Below are 6,000 nucleotides of genomic sequence, written 5' to 3'. Positions count from 1 at the left end.
AAATTAGCAGTAGATAATTAGGAACTGCCCACAATTAAATATTGATGTTCAAAATAAATAAATCCCACCACTTCTCTGTTTAGACAGTAAGAAGGCTTTGCATCAAAAAACACAGGACACATGAGAATGTGAATAGTAAAGAGCTCATAACAAAGAAGGATAAACTCCTCATTGTGTGCTTACAGCATTCATTTCTTTCTCTGTAACTGAGAACCTATACAAACAAATGGGTAAAAAAGACAACATATACCTCGATATCAGCTGTAATCTGCCAATTCTTCATCCAAACCTACTGGAACACAAAGGAAAGGGGCAAGGTTTACACAAGGTGTACACTGAGTCAGCTCTTGTCTCATCAAAACTGCTCCTCAGCTCCTACAGCTGCAGCAGGACAAGTCTAGGTAGCACTAACAAAACCACTTGCCCAGCTCTAGCAGTATTTCAGCCCAGTTCTTTGCTCATCCTCGGAGTCCACTTGAGACTGTGACTCACTGCAGGTAAATCCTTTCATGCCTATACTAGCAGCAATTTCAAGCCCCGCATCATCAAAATTCCTGGACATCCTGCTGCGTGGGAGGCATGGATCTTTGGCTGCAGAGCACGAGGGAGTTTTGGTATCTAAAGAAAAAAGCAATTGAGCAAGAAGTATCTTAGCCTGTCTTCAGTGCACAAGGCACTGGACCACCATTCAGTCTGGAGTGAACTCCCTGAGCCTGTGCCACAGAGGATGCTCGTGTTCACCTGTATGTGCCCACAGCCTGCTTGCAGCCATGGCAGAGGTAGGGCAGCTGGTGGGTGGAAATCCTAGGCAAATATGCTCCAAAACCCTCCTTGTTTCAGTGCATCACGGTGTTTGTAGCAAAGTTTGGCAAAGTTTTATTTTGAGAAGAAAAAGGAATTAAAGAAAAGTTTGCCAAAACAACAGCAACAATTAATATAACAGTAACAATTTAGAGCAGAAGTGCAAGATCATATTTCTGGCTCTGACACTTCGGGCAGCATTCACGAACAGAAGAAACTGTGACAGAATTACTGAACTGACATTGCTTTCATTCATTTCATGGGCCAAAATTATTGTCTCAAATCCTTCTGAAGCACCCGGATGCTCAGGGGTACTTTGCAGTACTGTCATCCCACTCCAGGTGGATTTTCTACCACCAGGGAGAAGCCAGACAGACTTGTCTCAGTCAGTGATGCTGGTGAGCTTGATGAGTTGGCTTTGGTTAATGGACCAGGCCTGCTTATGGCACCATCCCACCTACCCAAGTGTCACATTCCTCCAGAAGTCCTTAGAAATCAGTCACACAGCAGCTGAATGGAATAGTGGACATTCATTTGGGATGTCAGCTTTCCTGCACAATTCAAGAGCTATAAGGAGGTAATTATTCACGGGTTTTTCTCTGTGACAAAACTATTTAGAAGGGATTGTAATCTGATGAACACAACTGAGGGAGGAGTGCCCTCCTTTAATTCCACAGCAAAATGGAGTCACCACCCAGCATCATTCTAAGCCTCCTTATTTCTCATTAACCTTAGCATTTCCTTTCTTGCCCCTCAAAAAGCATAATTATGTAGACTGACAGTATCTCTCCTGCCCTAATGCCTCACTACAGTATATACCTTTTCTTTTGACCCTCTCTCTTGAGATAGATTTAAGCCTCTGGCAGGCTTCATGCAGACACCTCTGTAAGAAAAGCAGGACCATTAAGGAGACAGGCAGGAGAGTTATCAAATAAACTTTCCATTTTATTTACAGTTCAGGAGCCTTGCAGAATGACACACACTTATGGTTTGGGATCACTAGCAATTATTGTAAAGGTGAAAGCAGATACTGCAAATTTAACAAGCCTTTTGTATGAACTAATTGCATTAGAATACATTAGTAAGGGTGCACATTGTAGGTTTTATGTTTCATTGGAAAGGTCATCCTAGATTCTGGTTGAATAGTGAAAGAGAGGAAACCATATTAGCAGTTTATCCAGCAAGCGTCTCTAGGATGAATTTCCTTCAGGTCATTTGCATTATTTGATTGTAGCTGAATAGTTCTCCCTCTGCTAAGCAAGTAGGGGAAGACCTACGGTGACAATAGGGGAAGTTCAAAGTCTTTGAGCCTTGTTAGAAGGCTCATTTTCTGCACACGTTTCCGTGCACTCATTTCCCAGAACTAGGCTAGCAGCTGTATAATCAGGACAGCAACTTTACATCCCTCCTGTAAAATACGAACCTCCCAGGGAAAGATGCTGTTAGTTTTCAGGAGGCAAGAGAGTTCCTGCTTCTTCAGAGGTGCAGCACCCTGTTATGCCACACCACAGAGCCCCCCTTTCTGGTCCCTCTGCAAATGATTTGTGACATTTCCAGCCCTGCTTCCACTGCCTTGGGTGTCTCTAAAACACTGTGTTGGAGACAGTCACAAGACCAACTCTGCCAGCCCCCAGAGCTCCAGGGGCTTTGCAAACCTAGGCGTGGTGGCAGCCTTGAGGAGGCTGCAGAGGGCAGAGGGGTGGTAGCAACACAGCCAATGTTTAGGGAAAGAGAGAGGGAGAGACCAGCCCACAGGGTCCTGAAGGAGGTTGTGTGGTGGAGAAGCTGAGACAAGTGAGGCACAAAGTTTTGATTCAAATAGAAAACTCCTCTTCCCAGTCAGGCAGAACTTGCAGGAAACCATCTTCCAGTGCTGCCTCATCACATGGCTGCAGGAAGGGGACTAAGTGACAGCCAGAGAAGGGCAGAGACTCTGTCCATCCAGACATTGTTGATCTGACAGTATAAAATCTTCTGGTTACGCCATAAATACCTATCAGAATTTCCAGAGGAGTACCTAGCATCCACTAGTTGTACTGAACTGTGTATTTCAACCAACCCTCCAGAAAACCTTACTTTGTAAAAATCAGGAGATGGCATTCCACTAGGCTAAACAATGCCAGCAAGGTTAGAAGAGAAAATGATGCTAAAAATGGTTCCCATCCTCACCAAACCCCTCTCCATTGTGTAAGTGGCACAGAAAACACAGCACCCTCTGGGAGGCTGTAATGGCATTTACGCTGTCGCCAGCCCCCTTTGCTCTGAGAGGAGGTGGCTTCTACCCATCTGCCACCTCCAGAAGATGTAAAAGAGAGGAACATATGGTTTTGAGAAAATGAAAGGTCCTGGTATCTCAGCTTGGTAAAGCTATTGACTTACTGTCTGACCTCTGGCAAGACACGTGCCCTCCATCTGCCCGGCTCAGGCTGGCGAGACAAGCAGAAGACACTATGCAGAGATGCTGACTTTGAGTTTAGCTTGTCAGAGCCACAGCAGCTGGTCACCCCTTTGATGCTGACAAGCTACATTAAGGCCCTTTTCAGCCAGCTCATAGTAGCTGGGTCTTCTCACCCCACAAATTCAAACTGGCTGTAAGGCTCCCAACAACTTCCTAAGTTCAGGAGCACAAGGAGTGTAAAAATATGCATAAATATATGACTGCTGCAAGGGTGAGCTGGGATCCCCTGGGCCCTGTTGCTCCTCTTCCCTCAGCTCCATAGCCCATTCTCCAGCTGCTGCAGCCCCACAGGCTCTCCACATCTGCTGGGACTGCACTCTCACTCCTTGCCTATAGCTCCTTTATATAAATGCTATCACTCAACCACGGCCAAGGGAGCAAATCAATCCACTCTGCATTGAACGTCACCTCTGGCAAGGTTAAAACATCAGTTCAGCAAAGCCCTTGTGCATTTGGCCATGGAGACTCATCCTGTGCTGCAGCACACTGTGTAGGAGAGCTCTGAGCGTGCAGAGGATGACTAAGCCCCATCAGACACCAGAGGCACCTCAGCCTTCCAGAACAGAGACACAAAATGCTAACGTGGGGATAGTAAATATTGTCCATCCTACATTAAAGCTGCATAGCAGCCCAAACAATAATTTTTACATACTCCACATTAAAAACATAATACTTCAAATTTTAGTGTCCCGTAATTTGCATATTGAATTCCAGGGAGGATATTTGATGGAGTGTGTGCCATAGCTCCTGTATGTATGTACTGTATCCAAAGGACATGACAATCTAGCATAACATCAGGTAGGTCCTAATAATAGCCATATTTTAAGGCCCATTTTAAATATTTAAAGATACAATCTGAAATAAAAATGGACTGTGAAACATCCGTATAAATAATATTATCATCAACCATTATTAAAGTCAAAGGCTTGGGTTTACATCACTGCTGCAGTCCTGTTAATAACTTCATCCTGACAAATGCACCCAGGACCTCTATTTTCTTCTTCTTGGGCCACTTTATCATTTCCTTTCATAGGGAACTAAAAGCTGCAAGTTCTAGAGGAGCAGTGAAAGCCTCAATATTCCATCAGGTCCCATCAGCACAAATATCCTGAAGCTGCTTCTGGTCTCTTCTTGGTGCCACTGAAACAGGCCTGACTGTTACCATTACTCAGCCACACAGCTTTTTTTTTTCTCTTCCATCCTACACTAATATGAACATGTTTTCACTGTCTTCCAAGTTTCCTGATGAATTACTAGCCATGAAACTTACATCTAGAACTTGAAAAATATTTTAAAAAACCTTCCTCCAACATGACTGGTGCCTGCCACCTCCATCAGTCCTTTCCTTGTTTCCTTCACCCCTCAGATCCTGGTGTTTCTCTTCAATTCAGTAGGAATGGGAAGGGACAGTGTTCCTGACTGCTATGAATATGATGGGGATGAGGAAGAAAGTATTCATACTGGTGGTAAACGGACTGAATATTCATTATATCAATCTCTTTACACAGCAACAAAGTAAATATAACATTTTTAACTATGTATTTTGAAAGGTCATGAAAATACATTGAAATACATCAAATCAATAAAAAGAACTTCAAACCACTCTCAGAAAACACTAAATAGCCACATATAAGAATGATAAGAATTGGAAAGAGCTTCATATAAAATCATTTCTCACTTCAGTAGCCTCTCATGGTCTGGTGGAAAGATTTTTCTGCTCTGGGAGAAAATTATTTGTTTGTAATATCAGCCTAATACTATTAGTTATATTGATTTGTGTTAGACTATAGACTGGTGGAGTTTGCAAAGCTTTTTTTTTTTACACTGCTTATAACAATCTCTCACAGGAGCTTTGGCCTGGGCAAGGTGCAGAGCAGAGTCCCCCAAGTGGTGCATATTTTGCTGGATTATGTTTAATCAAGTCATGTAATAATTGCTATAGATTAAATTGTCTTGAGTTGTTAAAATAATTTTATTAATGCATCAAAATCTTGAGCATGTTTCCTTAAACTATTCTACAATTCCATTTCTCCTACTATTCTTATTCTTCTTGTGAATAAATACAATATTCTTGGTTAACACAAGCACCAGGAACATGTTTGCACAGGACACTTCCAAAGACAGCACATAATCATTGTCCTCCTTATATAAAGGAAAAATGCTATCTGAGGCTTCTGTTTGCCAAACCTCTCTGACTTCTCCAAAACTTCCTACAGTATCATTACAACAAATTTGTCTGTTGGGAAGATCCCTTAGCCCTCATACTCCAATAATGCATGAACCCCAAGGACTGGACATATTGTGCAGAGGCTCTGAAAATGTGAATTTCTTTTTACCTCAAAATTCATAAACAAAAAAGGTAATCTCATGTGTACCTGCTTCTCTGAAGTGTTTATGGTCTTGGTTTGGACTAAGAAAACAATAATATTAAAACTACTTAAAATTAAAAATATATATTCCCTTAAGTCTAGAAGATTAACAAAATAGAAACACTATTTAAGGTGATGGATCATGTAAAGTAATCACTAAACTCTCAGACTGTAAAATAGGATTACACACCATTTCTTCTTTTTTTTTATTTTCTCACTTGGACACTGCAGTATCAACTGCTGTAGTCCTAAATTTAGCCAAACACTGCAATTATCAGATGTATTCAGTTGCAAAAGCTTTTGTCACTTTTGTGGTTGTCTGACGGTGTACGGTTCAATCATAAAAGGGCAAATGACAGGCGGGTGTAGGAA

Source organism: Sturnus vulgaris, chromosome 3 (genome assembly GCF_052056855.1).
Source record: "Sturnus vulgaris isolate bStuVul1 chromosome 3, bStuVul1.hap1, whole genome shotgun sequence".
Classification (NCBI taxonomy): Eukaryota; Metazoa; Chordata; class Aves; order Passeriformes; family Sturnidae; genus Sturnus; species Sturnus vulgaris.
This window is presented reverse-complemented; position numbering follows the sequence as displayed.